General features: G+C 38.3%; 1 protein-coding gene across 7 annotated transcripts in view; it reads right to left on the reverse strand.

The window, feature by feature from the left end:
- The window catches only part of ANK3 (ankyrin 3), a 350679-nt gene that overhangs the window by 270852 nt on the left and 57847 nt on the right, over positions 1–21980 (reverse strand). The gene's annotated exons all lie outside the window — the stretch shown is intronic.

The raw sequence follows: 21980 nt of genomic DNA on the forward strand, positions 1-21980 counted from the left end.
CAGGTACACAAGAATCTCCAGCTGGCCTCCACTGCCAACCCTTAAATGAGGTCTGGGAAGGGGTGGATCCTGGCTCCAGCCCTTCCAGTCACTCAGCTGCATTGCTTGCACCTGAGCTCCCCTGGGTTGGCCCTGCCTTCCCACCAGGTGCTCAGTCACTGGTTCAGGCCGTGACTTAGCATCTCCGCTATACCAGAACACCACACCTGATGACATTTGATGCAGATACCTCAAGTATAGGGAACAACTCCATTACATGCTCTGAAATCCATCACCTACAATATTCTGCACTATCCTGTCAAACAGGGGTCATCTCTGCTAGTTGGTTATATTGCATGTGAGCAAAGGCAGTTCAGATGTTATGGCATGAGACTTCAGATTGAGCCTTCTTGGGTTTATTTCCATCTTTGTGATTGGCAATGACACAAGCAGTAGTACAGCAACTCTATACTACTCAAGACCCAGATCGAGTGACCTAAAACTGTGGAGAATTAAAGTGAAAAACAGAAAGCAGATATTTCTGGACTTTATTTACTGTGAAGTTCCAATCACACTGAGTAGTTTGAAGTCAAAGGCAGTGACATATGCCTCTTGTTACAGCAGTACAGAGACATTTTGTCAATGGCGGCTTTCCAACACTGTAATCCAAAATGACTAAATCGTATAAAGGATGGACACCATTCAGCTGTAAGATAGCAACTGGTAGCCTACATTTTGCATGAATGTAAGTAGGATGCAAGTTTGCTGATTGTTTTAGCCTTTTTTGGTGTTCCCTACTACTTTACACCTCTCTTTCCGTTGCAGACTGGTCTGTTTTTACTGCTGCTACACCATCTCTAAGCTTCCTCTTGCTGATCATTGTCCTCTGGCCACTCCTACTTCCCTTGGTTCTCAGACCATTAACTGCCCCTTTCCTACTACTTTAGCCTTTCTACTTTTGCTCCTCTGCCTGAAAATTCAAGAACAGATAAGCCCTACCAAACTAAAGAAGGCAAGCTGATTATTTCAAAACTGTGACATTTAAACTTAGATAATTTTTGCAAAGATTAATCTATGCCTGCAGAGAAAACTGTTTAGGGATTAAAAGAAAAACAAAATCAAGCCAAACCAGGTTTGGTTTTAGTTGACTTTGCCTTAACTACTGTATTTGGCACCTAAAACAAAAGCTTGGGTGCATTCTTCTGTTTGTTTGCATTTTGGTTTGCCCTTAGGATAAAAATGCTTAACAAAATAATATACAATATGCTTATGTTCACAAAAGCAATTGTCATGGTTTTGTGATTTTCGGTTATTGGTATTCCACATCATAACATCATGTAGTGGACATACCTAGTTCTCAGAAGAGAAGGACTACTACAGTCCCCACGGTACTTTGCTCCTTTGTTAGCATTTTCCAGCCAGAGGGAAAAGATAGAAGCTCGCAGTATAAAATCTTGCAGATCACGAGACCTCGTCCCTTTTTCCGCCGTCTCTCGTCTTGGCAGCACCTCGCTCCTCAGCCGTCTTATCGTCGGTAGTAGAGTAAGGCCTACCTTGATTTTGGGACATTCTCTCTCTCTGTGTTGGATTTATCAGCTTAAATTGTAATTCTATTGTATTATAGTGTGTTGTTTTGCATTCCGATATTTTATTTAGTAAATTAGTTTGTTTCTCCTCAGATTGTTGCCACTGTTCTTTGCTCTCAGGGCCATCTCCCTACCCTTTTCCCCTTTCCCCTTTTCCCGGGACGTGGGCCCTTGGGTCCCCCGTCCCCTTTGTCACGGAATCGGGCCTAACGCCCGTAAACCGTTGACAGCAATAACACCATATATGCAATGTTGCAGGAAATAATTTATGCAACAATCTACCCAACACAAAGAACCTTTACTTGAAATGATGCTTTCAGCCTGGTGTGTTACAAATTCAGTTTGAATTTGCCAAGTAATTCATCTGGAAAATGATCGTAAGAGTAGACACTCCACTTTCATTATCTCCCTTTGGTATTATAGCTCCACATCCAGACCTACAAGGCTTTGAGAAAAATATATTCTGTTTCTTCTCTGTGAAAGAAACTGAACATGAGTGTCTCTCAGATCACCAGATAAAAGCTGATCTTAGTTCAGATTTCTGTCCTGAATCAGCGGATAGTGGATTAAGCACAAAATTTCCACACTACATTGAGATAAGTTGTTGTTATGTCTGTTGTATGGACTATTCTGGTCTGCACACACACAAATAATTTTATCTGTGGAGAAAATATGATAATACTGAATTAGGGAATTCAGAATAGAAAGGAAGATTCCTGTTGTCTTATGTGGAGGAAATTACATGCTCATATTAATAAGTAATCAAACACTGATGAACATGTACTCAGACTACCTTTCCCCCTTCCATCCACCTTTCTCTATTTCTACCAGAAAAAAAAAAATCTTCCTTTGCAGATTAGTACAGCTTCAGTCACACCCTATAATGGCATCTCCGAGGCAGACTAATCAGCTCTGCTTCCTGCCTGCAGTATATTAGGTCATCCTTCCCCTGATAGCCCTGCTCTTCAGTCACAGTGCACTTCAGTCAGACAGCAAGAAGGACAAATTTCTTCTTCTCCAGTCATTCTATATTAAGGGGCTTACACTGTAAAGCAAAGGAAGTGAGGAAAGAGGATACAAATAGATTAATATCATTACTACTTGTAAATTATCCTAGGAAATTAAAAACAGGCTGCTTGAAGATATAAAGAGACTGTTGTGCTACAGGCATCCACAACGGAGCAAAAATGCCTGTATCTGTTAGATATAGCACGTGTATTTGAAAATGTTTTCCTCCATTTCTGTTGCAATTAATTTTGCACTTGGGTAAAGGTCTTCTCTTCTAAGGCAGAAAAAATATCTGTTCATACAGAGCAAAGGAGAGGGTTGGATAAAGTATCTTCAAACATTTTTTGAAGGCCTTCTTCTACAGATGTCTCTTCATAGATAAAATAGCTACTTAAATAATATACATCTCCCACTCCCTCATATATCCATACATATTCACATATCTGTATATAATAAGTTTTTTGGTAAATAATAACGCTATTGAAAAGTCTTGTTAATATTTAGATACTACACTGAAATACAACTTCTCAAAGGTTTTATACTTGTAATCAACGGCAACCAGTAGTCAAAATAAACTGATAAATTGCCATGAATACATGAATGAATGCAGTTTTGATTTTTATTTTTCTTCTTAGGCTTTAAGGAGTTGAGCAGAGAGCAGTTTTTGTACCCTCGGTTGAACTCGCTCCTTCTAGAAGGTCAGGCTTCAATCGCATCCTCCAGCTTGCATCGTGCAAGTGATTTTGCTGATACTGCCGCATCAAAGGGGCCAGGCTTCCATATGTTTGTTCCCCCATCATACCTTCAATTCCTCCAAAACCAACCAAATAACCAACAAAAAAGCCACCACGCTATTTCCTACATACAGTTCTTTGGTTGTACTAATGCCGGTAAATGTGAGGATGTACACTAGAAGCTGTGCAGCAAGCCAGTGCTATGAAGCATAAAAAGCATCACCAAAGATCACCTTTTTGGGAGGGGAAATCCCAGGAACTATCATCTGGCTTTCTGGCTGTTACAGCAGATGAGAATGCCTGTGCATTGGAAAGGACGTGACGTGGTGAGGGTCGAGCAACATTAAGCCCCTCTAGCCACATCTTATCTGAACATAGCTGAGGTTGTGGCCCTACGTAGGTATGGCAACTCAAATTTGGAACATTTGCATGAAGGACTACAATGAAGCATTTTACAGATAGAGTTGGGTTTTTTTGTTGTTGTTTGTGTGTGTGTGTGTGTGTGTGTGTGCGCGCGCGCTTAAACAGGACTACGATTTGATTCTCAAATTAAAACTGAAGTGGAATGTAACTTGCATCTCCATAAGTATACATATCTTATAATATTTCACAATGTAATCCATCACAAAATGGGCTGCCAGCCCAGCCCTGCCATTTTGTACTGCCACTGAAGATTTTGCTGAGATGGTCATTAGTGCTAATGTTCATCCTGGCAATGGATCACACTACTGAACAAATCTGCTTGCTATAATTATTTGAATTACTTAAAATTAGTGAAGTGCCAATCATTTGTTCTGTAGGGATGTGTACATTTTCTAGCAAAAATCAAATAAACTTGCTATAGTCAACCAAAATCCTCTTAGGGGCTCCGGAGACACGCAATGTTAAAAGCCACTTTGGGCACTGCTTAACCAGTCATTTTCCAATGTCCTAAGGTGTGTGGTTTTAAAATAGTGATAATGAAATAAATGCTTTGAGAAAAAAATAACATACAGCAATGCTGAACAAAGATGTGCGAGTACAGAACTCACGTAATTTCCCAAAGCTACCAAATCACTTGACAGTATTTAGATGTTCAAGAACTACTGGTATGCACTAAAATATAACGCCTGCAAAGAGTGGCTGAGTTTTGCAGTAGTTTCCACCTTTCAGTGCAGCCTGCCCGAGACGTGTGCCCTTGCCCCCTGTGAAGCAACGGAAGTGCTGGAGATAAGTCAAAAATTTAAATCCTCACCGGATGAACCATCAGCTGAGTTTAAACTCACTGTTGTTACACACCCACATATCATGTTTACAGGTCATAAGAGGTCCTGGCTGTAAGCAAGCTACTGCTTCCTGGGTGGTTATAGAATCAAAGCTGCGAGGGAAAACCACAGATTTCTCAACCTGCAGTGAATGGCCGTTCCTGTATTCCTAGCAATTCTTGATTTCTCTTTTTTAACTTTAACAGACAGCTCAGATGTGAAGGCACATAAATACTGCAGACTAATAGCTGTAAAAAGAGTTTCAGTGTCTCTGGCAATTTCAAATGAACACAATATAAACCATAAACTGGACATGAATACTTTTAATTACAGTGATTGTTAAGCAAATATAAGAACACCCTTGACTTTCAGATACTTATAACTTTAAGACAAACTATGGCTTGAGCTGAAAGACAATACATACTGTCACATCCCGCCACTCTCACAGGAACTTGTCTCTATTTTTAAAACTATGTTTCAGAATCTCTCACCACAACTAGGGCAGCAAATGCTACTACGCCAGTCCTCGTATGCTGTGCACATTTGGTAGCCGTTGATATCCATTCATCACGAGTACAAAGGAAAAGAATGGCAAATATGGATCTGGAAGCAGTATGTATCTACTTTTCACTGTAATAAATACAGAAAAAGAGGCAATAGCATTCCAGATTTAGATGATAAGCCACTTTCAAGGTAGATGCCCCAAATTTCCTCTTCTCTCTCATCCCAGTTACCCCAATATAATCACTGACTACATTTTTTACTTCTCAAACTGGATTTTATTTGCAGGCATAAGCTTGTTAGCCAGCTCTGTTCCATTCAGATGAAGTGTGAAGGTCCCATGGACCTTAGAAACCTACAAGCCATGAAAGCTTGAAATACTAGCATTCACAGCTGGAGGATAAAATGCTAAATTTAGCACCTTAATTATACAGTGTATATGCTTTTGGAAATATATTTTTTTGCCCTCAGTGGGGCAAGTATAAAACTGCTGAAGACAATCATTTAAAGCTATTTTGTAATGTGTAGATATTATAACCACTTTCATGCTGGCACGATAGTCACATTTCTCTTTTAGGAAAGGAAGACTGACAGTCATGCAAATATGGGATTTGGTACTGCATTACTGTGGTAAACAATGCAGTGAGATGCAGGGAGTAAGGGCTCTGTGTTTCCATGCTTTTCTCCCAGTCCATTTCATGAAGAACACACTTCTTCAGAAAGACTAAAGGTTTGAAAATCCAGGCATCCACACCATCCTACGTTTATTGTTGTTTTCCTAGGAAGTAAAGCATGGACATCTAATGTTGAATCATCGTTAGAATAATACAATAGTTCTGCATTTCCTTTTGGCGATATTCATTTTTCCTTTAGTGTTAAAGGGCTAGAAGAATGATGTGTTTATTTGTATCTTGCTATTATTATATGAAAGCCTGACCTTAGAAGAAATGCATAATAATAGTACTGAGTGAATAAGATGGCATTTACTTATTTTTTGGACCACTTCAGTTTCTGCATTAGTGACTAAATCGAAGCAGTGTACAATATGAATCAAGATATGATTCATTCTGCGATGAATTAATATGCATTAACTTAATGAAAAAAAACAGCAAAGGTTATTTAAAAATTCCAACAGGGTGTGCATGTTCCAAGCATAAAATGAATCAGACTAGATAAAATTTCAAGACAGTCTCAATTGTACAACATGATAATTTTGAGTTCTTCATGACTGTGGTTCAGTCATGAGAACTAGTGCCTGCTAGTACTTCACGTGGCTATTCCACATATCAACTGTGTAGAAAATGCAATTCTTCTAACAAGGAAAGCAGCCAGGACTTCTCTACCTGCTCCCCTCAATGTTTGATCCAGATCAGTAGCGTAGCACAGCTTGTCTGGCTCATTGTACACAGAGTGATGCTCACTTATATGTTCAGTCAATGGCCAGCATGTGGGCATGGGTTCTCCTGCTCATACAATCCTTCTTCACTCCCACTTACCACTATCCAAGTCTCACCAAGAGCATTTGGAATTCCTCTCAAATATTTTCACATAGCATCATCTTTATAGTTCAACAGAGCTGTAAGCAGCTCTGCACAAGATGGCATCATCTCAAATACCAATGCTAGAGAAAAGACTGCAATGCAACTAGGGTTGAACTTGCCCTCTACCTAATACTAACAGCCCTCACCACTCTCAGTGTAAACTACAGAATCATTCACAATTGTCATCAACGCAGCATCATTAAAGTTATTTAGTTAGGAAATACAATAAAATACTGCAAAAGGCTACTCTTTTCTGTACGGTTCTGAATGAAGTGGCCAAGTGGCCACTCATATCCTTAGTCTCTAATTAACCAGCAGAATCAATCCTTTTTTTTCCCGTTTCACTCCATTGTACATTCAGCATCACAGTTATAAAGCCAAAATAGTTCAGACGTGGAATCCTTATCACTGTGGCTTTTTAAAAATATGCTTTATTGATGCACTTACGCATCCAGGCCTTTAAGATATTTTCTGCTGAAATGCAGATCCGCAGCAAGGTGAAAAGTTAAACTCTTTGCAAGACAACTTGCAGTAATGATAGAATACTTTAAAAAAAAGTTGTGAAATTCCTGAAAAGAGCAGGCCAATGCTACAACTGATTCTTTCAGCCTCTTCTGTTCTGTACGTGACTAACTACAGCAGAGATCTTGATTCAGATTATTAGCCATACCACTGGCACTACCAAGTAAGGGGAGAGTTACTCCATAGATAGAAGCTGCCTTGAGAAGAAGCTCAACAGAACATTCAGTCACGCCTTTCCCAACAGACTGAGCACAGTTACTGCTTCGCTGCAGATGGAAGCATCACACGTTTTCTGAAATAAAGTGAAAATATGTCTCAAATAGCTACTTTCTCTCCTCCTTTCCCCACATTCTAATTATAAGCCCACTCCTAGTTTTGTTGGATTTATCTGTGCATGCACTCTGCAGTATGCCTAGCATTATGAATGGCAAAGAATGGCGTACTGGCATTGTAATAGTCATTCACAAAAGTGGGCTGTGATGCATTCTAAAAAACTACATGGGCTATGTTGGGCCAAGCAAGTAGCCTGATTCTAAAACTGCTCAACAGACAAGCAACTCCCACTCTCTAGTGAAGCTGCTGAGTGCTCAACACTTGAACACTCCATAATCTCTGCTTCCAGTTTGCCTTCTGAACATTTTGGCTTTACACAAATATATATTCAGTACTAATCCCTTTTATGAGACTAAATGAAACACTTTTTTTCTGTGGCACTCAATTACACTAGTTTTGTAGGGACAAAGATTCATATGCTCCACATCAAAAACCTATACTTTTGAATTGTATTCTGCCCTATCCCATTTTAAGTTAGCCTTTGGAATATTTATTGTTTAACCACGTTTCACCAGAAATCTTGACTTCCTTAAGTTTTAAGCAGTACTTAACGGTTGTGTGTGGTGGGTTTTGTTTGCTCGGTTTTGGTTTTTAACATTTTGCATAACTCTAACCCCTCATGATTAACATTTTGTTGCCTATTTTAGAATAAGTCCTGTGCCTCCCAGCTGTGAAACAGCTTCAAGCAGAAATGGCAAACAGAAGTCAAAAAAGTAACTGCACTTGACATAAGGCCCCCAAGCCACATTTTACAGGCAACGTATTACTGCTTATTTATTGTCTAGATTAAGTTGCAATTAAAGAAAAACAAGAAAACGCACAAACTCAAAATATTCTCTTTTTTGCCCTCCCCTTCCCAGCACTTGTTAGACAGACTATATAGATACCTAAACATTACAAGTGTGTATCTGAATTTCCTTTCTTTCGAAACTCAAGAGAACATCTGAAAAACAAGCAAACACAAATTCCTGATTCAATCATGAGTATGAACTCCTGTTTAAAAAAAAAAAAATTAACTTTCCTTCCAGAAAAATCAGTAGAATTTTCTTTTCAATTAAACAGGGGAGGAAGAAATAATGGCCATAGTGTTGTCTTCTCTCCACCAACCTGATACAGAGATAAAACAATTTTGCTTTTCTTTAAAGGAGACAGAGTAACAGAATTGATCTTTTCTCAATAAACCCTTGAACTAGTGAAACTGCAATTTGATTTTTAAAGTCACCTCAGAATCACAGCACACGCTGCAATTATGTCACAGTTCCTTCCAGCAACCATTAAAAAACAACCAAGTGAAGACTCCCCACCACAGAAGGCTAATTTCAGACTCCTTTTCCAATAAAAAGTCCTGCAAATCGATCACAAAATAATCTTAAAAATTTTTACAATTTACATATAGTCAGCACTGACAAAGTAGATTAATATTAACTACTAAAAATCTCAGGTGGCAAAGATAACTAATAGGAAAAACGAGCAGGAAATTTTGATATCAAACACAGTCAAGTTTCAATGTATTGCTAAAGTTTTGCCATTAACAGTACACATCAGGCATCACACCATTTCAAGAACACTCAGGTCAGATTTGAGAAGCTTACTATAGTTTAAAGCAATATTTGAGTGTTGCAACCAGATATTTCTCCTACTTCATCCTTATATTTGTTATACTATAATCTTCAGATTCTGAGGGGCTATAGCATACTCAGAGAAGAAGAGATTTTCAATTTGCTTCACATAGCATCCTTTTCATCACTTTGCAAAGTAGATATTAAAAATAAAAGCAGGCATCCGGAACTTTTCCATACCGGTATCTGACTAATTATGCCTAGAAATAAATACTGTAGTCTTTTAGATTAAATAAACATTATGGCGTCAAGATAAAAATGAAACTAAAAAAGTAATGCCTTTGGAGGCCTTTGGAGTCATTTTGAAAATGAAATTCACTAAAAAACAAGATACAGCAACCTTATGGAAAGATTGAAAGTTTGCAGAGTTACTAACGTCAGCATTTCTTCTAAGTAAATAAGTAGCTTTGTTGTTAACCGAAATTTGCTCTCCTTTTAGATTCCTCTACAGAGACTTGGACAAGATGAGAAAGGACTATTTCATGACCACTACAACTAGGACCAGTTGGGATCTTTTCATTTTGATTTCTCAGTGCACTCACAGTAATTTTAAAAGGTGAGAAGAAATACCTAAGATACAATGCACTCATTTATTCCTGAATCTGTTACTATTACCATGACATTAAAAAAAAATAAATCAGAATACTACAATGTAGTAAACTAATCTGGCAGATCTACTGTTGGCTAAGAGAAAATTGAAGAAAAGGGGATAACAAGGTATATGCTGACCATACTTCACCCAAATCCTTTCCAAGATCTGCACTTCACTTTTGAAGTGTACTACAGAGTGAATGGTAGAACTAAGAGTATATGCAGAACCTACGAAGGAAATGCAGTAACAAAGCAGTAAGGTGAGCACCGTGTGAAGAGAAGGCTCTTGTTCTCCTGCCCCAACTTACTCCCACAATGAAGACTCAAACCCCATCCTATTGTCTTTCCCCAAACTCCCCAACTTCTTTCCCTTCCCCTCAAAATCACCTGCTGCAGAAAAAAAAGTCACTATTTTAAAGCATTTTTGAGTAGCTTTAATAAACTATGGAATCTCTAAAAGGTGGCTGGCTTGTCCCTCCTTTCCCCACTGTCCTTGACAACAGCTGTAGCCACAGCAAGCTATGATGCAGGTCAGAGAAGCATTGCTCCTCCTGCGCTTCATGGTCTGCCAAAACATGAAGTGGCATTTCCCCTCTTGTGTTATTTCTAATTAGAACAAGACAAACTCTTTACAGGCAGCCAGCTTGCCTGTCTCATACTCAAACTATCTTTTTGATTAGCATCTTCTTGCTTATGACAGCTGATATTTGTTGGTATGCACTGAAAATAGTCCATCAGTATCAAACACATAGGTCTCTTAAAATATAATTTCCAGAAAAAGAGCCATTTTTTTGCTGCAGTTTACAATTAGGTATGTAAACACCGCTCTTTGCTACCTCTTGATAAAAACATCCCGTGCTGCCCTCTCACTCAGAGCTTCCACTATAGGGAACAGTTTGATGCTGCATCCGCAGAAGTTCTTCCTGTCAAAGCCATTGCAAGAGCTGCCGACTGCCCCTCCAACCTGACCCTGACATTGGGGTCAGCTCTGCCACAAACAATTTTTCCTTAGAAATACATGCATATGCATATAGAATTGTCTGGGGAAAAAAGTTAGAGTGATGAGCAATATCTTGATTTTCTTTTCAAGTTTTTATTGTAACGAAAACAAATGGAATTGTGAGGAAAGAGAAAATTTAGAAAGGTTAGCTGTACACCTTGGAGGAAATCATTTCATTGTAAAGAACTTTTCATTTAATGGAGCTACAGATTTTCACATTATTAATGTCTTTGAAAAGCTTAGAAATACATACATCCGTAATTCAAAGGAATGGAACAGATAGAGAGGGAAAGAAAAGTCCAGTATTACGTCCAACAATGGGTGCAAGAAAGATGATTTGGAAGTATGAAGTAAACTGAATATTTGTAGTCATAGGCTCTTATTGTATAGCCAGAAAAAGAACAGAAGCATGCAGCTGGGCTCATGAAACAGCATAGACAAACAGCACTGAAGTGTTCAGACAACGCTCTTAGAAATTTGATTTGAATTTTTCGGTGGTCCTGTGTGGAGCCAGGAGTTGGAACCAATGATCTTAATGGGTCCCTACCAACTCAGGTTATTCTTGATTCTATATTAAGAAAGACAGAAGTTGACTCAGAAAAACTATTAAGGTAGAAACAAAATTTTTCAGCTGTTTTGTTGTTTTTCTTTTCTTAAATGAAACACTAGGGGGCGTAGCAGAAGTATTGCTGATTTTATTGCATTACTGAATCTTTAAATTATTAAACACCTTGCAATTTTCACATTATTAGAGTATTTCTTTTGTATTGTACATCTAAAATACAGCTGGCTGCTGAAATCTGGTTCAAGAGCAGGACTGCAAAGACCTTATTTAACCCAAGCTTACTATGGCTGCTTTGAAGTCTTCTCTCAAATATTTTGCTCATAGTTGTTTACATCACCAAAGGAAGTAAAATCCTTGCCATTCTTTTCATCTTTCTGTCTTGTCTTCCTCAGTAAAACCAGCAGTTTTAGATTAGCCAACAAACCATATTTAGGTGGAGATATAACATCCTTGTTGTACACAATAGTTGTCTGTTTTCTGTTAACTTGGAACTATCACTAGAGTAACTTATCCTCACCTTACTTCTGATCTCTTTTTAAAGAAAGGACAAAAATAGACATTCTATGAATGCATTCCAAAATAATATAAATCTTTATTTTCTCCCGGGGCTGTCCCATGCATAAGGCACATTTTAGATATCTGCTTATCTTACAAAATGACTGTGGAAGTAAAGTGACCATGTTCACCTGCCTAAGAGATACATATTCTTACTTTTCCCTTTCAAAACTACTTCAGCTCATGTTCCTAATGACAGACTATTGTTCCTTACCAGGTTGCAAGGAAATGCCAGGTAGCTGTGTGCAACTGGTGTGAAAAGGGATCTAATGAGAAGAGGCACAGTGCAGCATAAGCAGTACTGAAGGAAGAGGTTAGTTACTTCTGTTGTCTCTGGTACTCATCTGTTCATTGATTCATCCAAATGAGCAGCACAAAAATTATGTAATGAAGACATAGGAAGAGCATGAAATGTTCCAAACTAAGCTTGTTCACAAATTGAATGTTAGTAAAAAAAAAAATAATAATAATTTAAGAAACCACTCTGTACCAAACACAAGTTTAGCAACTGTGGTGCCTAGATAACTGAATCAGCTGGATCCCACTGTGGTTTAGGGTGGACTGGCATCTTCACCTTTAGATTTTTATATAAAAAGACAATTAAACGAAGCCTCTCTCTGGAATGTATCTGTCCAGTTCAATAGAGTATGAGTGGAACCTGCTGCCAGAATTACGCAGACCACCTTTGATAATAAATTCTCCGTTTGAAAACCAAACTGGCACTGCTCTATTCACTAAGGCTTTTCCTCACAACTCCATCCCGGTGTTCTACTACAAATACTTTACTAATGATACTGCCCCTCAGCCACGAACAAAAGTAATTAAGTAAACGAAGTCACAAGGCTGTTTTAAAGGACAGGGAGAAGGGGAAAAAGCACCCTACTTGCACAGCATTAGTCCCATCAGATTAGGGTTCAGATGTATCCCTCAGCACTTTGCCAGAGGCTCGCATATTCTGTTTCACATGCAGCTGAGATTTTGCCCTAAGATGATTATCTCCATCAGGATACACTTCATCCTCACTGCATAATATTGTTCTTGTTTTTAATTGTTACTTAATCTCATAGCCCACAAGATCGGTATAGCCACACGCTATTCATATACGAACAAATCCAAGCATGTACCCAGCCAAAGGTAGATAGCAAGGAAAAAAAAAAATCAAAAGCCAGCTGAAGATGGAAAGAACTGAAAGGCAGCTGATGATGGTGATGTCCTGCCTTTGCTCACAACCAAGGAAATGTAACCCTGGACAGTTCTGAAAATCCCATTTCCACAACCTCCTGTTTAGCCAGGTCCTCCTATTCCTTTCCCACTCTCAGCCCAAGAGAATTACAAATTCACATAGCACTTGAATCATTGAGATTCAATGATTCAAGCATCTTAATACTGTGAAACCAACACATTCAGGATCTCTTTAGAAACGTTCTTACTTTCTCATTTACAAACCAACAATCAGAAATACACGAGGCAACTTTGATTAAAAGTATCAACCATCCCCTCATTAAGAGGGTCTCCATAAAAATACCGTTAAGGGAAGTTACACAAATACCAGCTAGTAAAGCTAAACTGTTGGTGTTCTTCTTAGCTCCTGTTTTTTATATTATTTCATTAAGAAAAACAAAAAGGAAAAACACTGTTATTCCATAATGATAACCACAACTAGGAGGAACAGAGCTCGCAGTGATCTGTTAATTTTGACATTAAGGTAGCCTTGCCTCAAACGAAAAGAAAAATAACACACAAGACAGGAATACACAAGTTGTGTAACAAATACCACCTAAAACTGATTACCCACCCCAGCCCCAAACAGCAGTTTTAAACAAGACTATGAAACACTAGTGAATAACATGAAGCATTCCATTGCTTCAGACTATTCCCTTCCACAAAATAATGACTCATTAAAAAGTATTCAAGTTGATCCTTGCTTACATTCACAATTTGCTGATGTGCTATAGAGAATTCTCAGCAACCAGAATCTCTCATAGGCACAAACCTGAAACAACAGTAACACTTTAAATTAAATGTCTTAAAGGTATTAGCTATGCATTTCATTTAGATGTAATGAGACACCGTGTGTATTACATACCAAAGAAATGGGAAAGAAAATACCCCATTTGTTTTCCATTCAGCTAAGCTCGTGTTTTCTTCAGCATACAAGGAGTAAGGCAGGATTTGCCCTGTACTTCTTTGGGAATGAAAGGATACCAAACTTGTGCCTGTTTCAGTTTAACCAGCAAATACTTTCAGTTGACTGACAAAACTTGAGTCTGACCAAGGAAAACTCATCACATTTTTTGTTTGATCAGATGACAAAAGTATCATCATTTGAAATAAGGACCTAGCATTTACAAGCTTAATAAAATGTTTTCTATAGCATTAAGAGTGTTAAAGCCAGAAGCTTTTTGGTAAGTGGAAGATCTATCAGTTAGATATGGGACAATAGTCCAAAGTATTCAATGAATATTCCAAAATGAAGTTTCCAAAATACTTTTTAAAAGATTAAAATCATAAATAGCCTACTGTGGTAATCATACCTCTTCACTGCTAAGATACATTGGTACTTACATCAAAAAACTGATGGAGCTAGCTCTCACCTGCAGAGCATTGGCCCTCTAGACCCTGCAACTGCAACAACTATCCTTACTCCTGCCTGGAGGCAGCCAGAGGAGAAGGAAAGCTGCAGGTTCTACAATCACCTCCGCACAAAGTGGAAGGGAGCTTCACAGGCCGAGGAATGAGCCCATGCGCAGCATGGGTAATGCAAATATCCAGGCTCTTTCATTTGGAAGTGGAAGGAGGATACCCAGATGCATTTACTTTTCTCAACCTATAACTGACAGAGTGAAAACATTTTTTATTCTTAAGACATAAGTGTGGTAAGCATCTCAACACCTGGCACACCTACCTAAATGCTATTGTTAAGATCTACTGAATTCTGTCATTGCATTAGTCACAGGCTTCAGAAAAGGGAAATCCTTCATGATAACTACAGACTTTTTTTGGTTCAAAGGGACACGAAAAACCATCCACGTCGTATGAGTTGAAGCTGAAGCAAGCTGACGTTTATGCAGTGGCTTAATATAAAGACTATTGTAAAAACATTTACATCACTCCCCATCCCACTGATGATTGCAAAAGCGCAGCACGTAACTGAAGCTCATCCATTGTGTCTCTGATAGTTCAAACCCACTTTCTGTAACCTAATCTAAATGTACCCTAATTGTACATAAAACAATTGTCTATAGAAGGAAACAATGTGACCTGGACTGTGAGCATTCAGGTTCTGGAGTAGGAAGGACTGGAAGTCCTCCAACTGAGGTGCCAAGCACCAGCACTGGGCCACATGCAACCCATTCCTGCATGCTGCCTGTTGCATTCATGCTCTACCACACTGCATCCAGGACAGGCCACCAAGGAATCAGACCCTATACAGGGAGCTCAGTCCTTTCAGCGATAATGTGGTTGAAAACACACAAGCTCCATTCTGGAGATGGAACCGTAAATTATCTAGTTCAATACAATGAAAGTCTTGAGAGAACAAAAGATTCAACCTAGAAACAGATTCAAGGCAAAAACTCTCTACTGGAGGACACATGATGAGACAAAGATCATTCAAGGGAAGGAACAGCTCAGAAACCAAGTGAAAAGAAAGAAGGGAAAGGCAGAAAATGCCTCAGAAAGGTGATGCTGGGAAGCACCTGATTCTATAGCAGCTGGGAACACACTCATTCAAGCACACTCATTCAAGCACCACAACATGGGAAGCCAAATTTGGTGAATCAGGGAATCATAGAATTAGCTAGGTTGGAAAAGACCTACAAGATCATCCAGTCCAACCATCCACCTACCACCAATAACCCCACTAAACCATGTCTCTCAACGCTATATCTAAATGTTTCTTCAACACCTCCAGGGACGGTGACTCAACCACCTCCCTGGGCAGCCCATTCCAGCACCTGACCACTCTTTCAGAAAAGTAGAATTTCCTAATGTCCAGCCTAAATCTCCCCTGGTGCAGCTGGAGGCCATAACTATGATAAAAAGAACTATGATAAAAGCCTGTAACCAAAAACTCTACAACAAAGGGGTAAATTTCAGCCACAGGAAGATACTCAGCTGCAAGATGACACAGTAATAATACATTTTATTACCAAAAAAAATCTAAGCTTTTAAGCCATGGAAGCACAACATGATCCCATACTACTTCAGGCACTGGTAGAACTGGCCCATTTACAAACCTCCATCCTGATTAGTTCTCAGCACCCCTTTTCTGTGCCTAGAGCTGTATACTGGCTGATCTTCACAGTCCCTTTACTTACCTCCAATCTTTTTTGGAAACAGCAGTCTGCAGTAAAGTCCTACAGCTTAAGTCCATTTAAAGGAAATTGTTTAATGTGGTTATTTTCTCTGTATTTAATCATGAATGCAATTTAGCAGAAAACAAAGTTGAGACGAAAAAAGAAAATCAGCCAAAGTACTTGTACACAGTTGCACTTCTCATACTTCATCGACCCATCCTTCAGACCAGCAAAAAGCATTCAACTCCTGAATTTTCTGGAAAAAGTTAAAAACTGTAGGATGACCTTATGTCACAATATCTAAGAATCTCTCCCAATTTTCATATCCTCTCCCAAACTACAGGTTTCTTCTGTATTAAAAAAAAAAAAAAAAAAAAACACCAAGAAATTGAGTGATTTTCACACCGGTTACAAGTTCTGTCACTTATCTACAGAGTAAATTATGTCAAAAACTACTTATTTTTGAATCACATTATCCAACTTCCATAATATTAGTCAAAGCATTTGTCAGCAGCTCCTAGACCCAGGTAAACGTCAACTAGAAAGCATTTTTTCCAGGAAAAATGAACATCTGAAATGACTCTTTTCAAAAAAATAAGATACATAAAATGCTATCATATATTTTATTCTGTTCCAGTATGATAGAAAGGAAGTAAAAACATTATTACTATGTATGATAGTGATTTTCCAGTTAAGATGACATAAATCAGTACATTTTGATTTTCTGGGGACAATTCAGCAAATTGTCAATGTCAAGAGAATGTAAATGCATTTAATTCAGAGAAACAGAATTTCAGAGCATGAAGGGTTTTTGTTGATGATGTCTGATTGTTCAGGTTTTTTTTTTTTTTTAACCAGTTCATCTTCATAATTATTGAAAATCATTCTTTCAACTACTATAGGGCTCCCCTACTTGGGCATACAAATGATGAGTATCTTTCCCAAAAGGTCTGGGAGGCTTTTGCCCTTTGTTTTTTTCTTTAATATATTTGCTGAAAATGTGAGATTAAGAATCTATCAATAAAACAGAAATTAAAAGCTGATCAAGTAGAAATCGGCAAGCACGGTGAAAACAAATTTATTTATCTCACTGAATTAAACTCTCAGCACAGGATGTTTTGACTTATTATCATTTAAGACCACCACAATATAGTCAAATTCAAATCTATGAGAACCATTTATCCTCTGCAGAAACCCAAAGTTAACAACGCAGGGTAAATCTTATTTGCAAGATGAGGGACAGCTTCCTTCCAGAGATTTTTTGAATTTCATTTCATACACTGAAGATATTAATTACTTAGTTTTTGAGAAACAACCCAAATTTAGAAATCAACTTTCACTCCAAGTAATTAGTTAATTTAATAAATAAATTAAAAGCCACCAAAAATTAGAAGTGTTTACCATGAATGCTTTCTTGACCATTAGCAAGAAGTACTTCTCCACTGGGAGTAAACAGTGATGAATGTTCTATGCCAACAATCACGTAAGAACTGCGTAAGAACTGAACATTGTTAAAGTGACAATCAAATCAGTAGATCTGGTTGTAAAGACAGCTTTGGAAAAAAAGTTTGATAGCACCAAGCACCTTAACAAAACACTATTTTTCATCTTGTCATGACTTCACAGGTTCTGAGTTGCAGCCACCAGAAGTCCGACTTGTAATCATACAAAGAAGAATCATTTGATCAAAGAAAGATGAAATCCCAAGACCTCAAACCCTAAATATTGTCCTCACTGAAGTCCGTGATGCTATTTTAGTAGAAATAGGTCTTACAAAGGAACAAGAAACGTGGCACTTAGAGACATGGTTAGTGAGCATGGTGGTGATGGGATGAAGATTGGACTAGATGATCTTAGAAGTCTTTTCCAACCTTAATTATTCTCTGATCTCATCTAGTTTCCACCAGAGAATCTTCTTCCACATCATTACTTATAATATCTTTTTTTACTATAGTGGGGAATGGCTCGCCACACCCAAGAGAACTTTTGACCTCGCAGCCTCTACCCCACAAAAATGCCCCCTGTAGCTTCTCATCCCAGTAAAGACATGCTGCTATTCAGATTTCCAGCAGTGTATAATAGTGCAAGACTCCTCTCATTGAAGATAGCCACCAATCCTGCCAAGTCAAACTTTGGAATTGGAGGTACAATGGAATTAACACACCCCTGGCAGAAATCTCAGCTGCATTCCCAGTGTTGGGAGCCTAGGCTGCTAAAAAGAAAAAAAAGGAAAGAAAAGGATTGAGTTAAATCTCGTATTAGTCCAAAATTACAGCATTGGCAACCATAAACACTCTGATGCCAAGCACACATTTTCAATCTGCTGCATAAGCAGCTTGTTCCTCTCTGTATCTCATATCTGTATCTTATATAAAGCAATGGAACACAATGTTGAAATCAGACTACAGTGACTGACTACGGTCTAATAAGGCAGTGAGGTGGAAGACACAAATTACTCTAGAATGAGATTAAGAGTTCAGCATGAAATCTCACACGTCTGCATTCAAGAAAGCACTCTTTTTACATATTTTTGTTCAGAACTTCCATGGTCAATTTGTGCTTAACATGTCATGAGATGCATTGTCAACATTCATTGTGCAATTTGTCTGAAGACCTTAGAGAGGGTGGGGAAAGAGGTGAACAAAAGATTTCCCCAAACAAAAATATACATTTCTAGTAAAACTTTGGGTATGAGAGTTTAATGTGAAGTTTCCCACTACTCAGAAGTGACTGGTGGTCAACAGATGACAATTAAATGGATGAGTATCTTGCACTACAGAAGTTTTGAGGTGGTCTAATTTATTTCTTATTCCTGCACTTCTGATTATCTTTAGAAGTTTCAGAGGACCACAAGCATTTTTATGGCTGATTTCATACTGGTAGTTCGAAGCAGAAGGGAAAAAAAGTACAGCACTTCTCTTTTGTCAAAAATTCAAACATATCTTAAATCTCCAGTGACAACTGAGTTCAATTCTCTTCTACCACTTGACATTCCAAAATTTACTGAAAAGTGATGACACAAACATACAAGATAAAGCCACTCCATAACACCTAAGGATTCAAGCTGACAGCTTCAAAACACTGACTCTGTAAGAGCATGGCTGGAAATTGCAGGACAACTGATGCTCAAGTGCAAGAGGCACAGGCTGCTGCTCAAAAGGAACACTGATGGATAGAATGGAGAAAAGCTAATTAGGCTTCCTACTCTATCAGGGTTAAATCTGTTCTGCGTAACCTCAGCAATAGACATTGAAGTGGTGCCTTCATCATCCTTTGAAAGCTGTATTCCCACTTAATATTACAGTGCTAAATGCAGTATGTTCTGCTTTCATCTAAATTGTCCACCCTTCAAAATAAATCTCAGCATCACCACCCTATTTGCTTATATCATCCACTCAGTTTAGACTGAGATTTTTAACATACTTGCAAAACAATCTTCTGCTTTTGCCAGCCTGTTCTAGATGTACAGTCCAGTTATTGCATGACTTTGTGTTCGAAAGTGAGACACCATTCCCCAAGTTAAGGGTTATTTTTGTGGTACTCTCCATTAAGTGATCCAGCTGTGTAATTCAGAGCACACTACTGGTTGTGGTTTTTCTTTAGCAGACTGTGTGATCTTTCCAATGCTATTCTCTGCTCTTTCAGTATCTTTATTTCCCTGCTGTCCTGCTCAGAACTTGCAAAAGAACAGGAAAACCAGGAGTTGATGAAGGGAGAATGGGATATGAACAAGCACCTCAGCAGCTGAAGAACGGAAGTAAGACTTGTCACCACTCAGCCCTAACAATAAGACAGGAGGTGAGGGAAATACCAAATACGAGAAAACACAGCTGCCAAGAAAGCAGCCATCTGAACAGAAGAGCGAGAAGGCCATGGAAATACCCACTTCAGGTTACATACTTTTAGAAGGGGCTCACTGGAACTCACGCACTCAATTAAGCTTTCACCAGGATCAGGAGTATACGGCCAACTAACATCATTTGTTCATCAAATTCTTTTTGGAGAATGTTCTTGAATTAACTAAGGCTTCTTCATTGGCCATCCAGAGATTCATCTTCGGAATCAAAACAATAAATTCAAACTGTTTCCCCAGTGAATTGTGAAAAGCAGGGAAAATTTCTGCTAGGACCAGAAGAAATGGCTGCTTCTTGTTTAAAAAAAAAAAAGAAAGAAAGAAAGAAAAAGAAAAGCAGTTTCCTTTCCATTGGAAACATTCTGGCACAAGCTTGTGTTTAACAGTGACATGTAAGCAGGTTTGATGTACACTGGCCATGAGGGACACACCTAACCCTGATACAGCATAACCCAGCAACAATCTCAATTCCATCAGCATTAAGAAAAATCAAACAGAACAGTAAAACAACACCTCGAGCCTCTTCCCCACTGAAATGTAATGGTTTGCAGTCACACACTAGTGTTCGCTACAGCTCATGCGGCGAAGGTTCGAGGCACATACAGGCAGGCTTTACCATTACCTCATAACACATCATTTTGCCATTGGCTTTCAATGCTCGCAGCCATAACTCACAAACGTAAACATGTCTGACATTTTTTTCCCTGCCTTAAGAGCAATAACACTGTACCAGTCAGCAGAGGGTGGATTTGGACAGGATAGCTGTAGCTCCTGCCCACAGGTGGAACATCACCGTTTACAAGGTGAAGATACAACCAGCACCAACCATCGCTGGAACAACAAGTGAGACTCCAAACTTGGCATCATCCTAAATCGCCCAGGCTGTTCTGTTGGCTATTGTCTGGAAGATAAATCTATACGCAAGCTTAAGTAACAAAATTTGCTATGTACTATCAAATTAGATTGCAAAATGCCATAAAAATAGTTTGTGTAATATAGTAAAATTTTTTAACACATTCAAAGCTTAATGCCATCCCAGAATCTAGCTGTAGATATATCTTCTATCCCTGAGGCAGTGTATCGTGCCTGATAGATGCTTTTGGCATGTCAGGAAGGTATCCAAATTTACCATTAAAATTGTTCTAAAATTATATTTTCACCCCGCTTCCTTTCCAAAGCTGCTCTTTCCATTTCTGGCAAGACAGAGTGGACAATCTGATTTAATTTGCATTTTTGACAATCTTTATTAAATCCTTCACCAAGGAAATGGATTAACTAAGAGGCTGTCACACACTTTCATATGATATGAAGTCACATTCAGAAAATGAAGGGTGGGAGTCTGAATAGATTCTCCACAACAATAATCAACATTTCAGATGCATTTTCTGACATTAGTTTAGGTAATCCACATTATAAATTAATAAAGTGAGTTAATATTTATAATGAGTAAAAAAACCTGAAGAAGTCAACTAGGTTTAACAATCTGGCACATGAAAATCACCCATTTCTAAATGGGAGGAGAAAAATTCAATGGATATCAGGAAAGCAAGAACTGCAACACAGAAAGCAATAATATATCAAATTCATTTAAGTACAGTTTCAGGCAAAAGACTTAAAGCATAACATAAATTAGCTCCACTAAAAATGGAATTTTATTCCAGAGTTTGGTTTAACCAGAACGTTTCCAAGCCCCCATGATGTATAAGACTGACTGAAGCGTCACTTTAAAAATAAAAACTTCTTGGAAAACTTGCTTTCTTTAGCAAGGTCCACAATATTCATTTACAAGAGCACATGTTGATTATCAGTCTCTTGTTTAGAAAAGGCTTCATTTAGATACTGTTTACTTGTTAATCCCACATTTGGAATGCACAAGGAAAACTACAGCCACAATGAAATTCTATGATTATCATATATTTAAACACTTGAATTGTTATATAATGAAAAATAATTGAGTTCTGATGACATTACTGATTCTAGCAGAGAACACACCCATCAGCATCTAGCATAAACAAAACCATCTCAATTCTACAGTCATCCATATTCTAAGT

This window comes from Numida meleagris, chromosome 5 (genome assembly GCF_002078875.1).
Source record: "Numida meleagris isolate 19003 breed g44 Domestic line chromosome 5, NumMel1.0, whole genome shotgun sequence".
NCBI lineage: Eukaryota > Metazoa > Chordata > Aves > Galliformes > Numididae > Numida > Numida meleagris.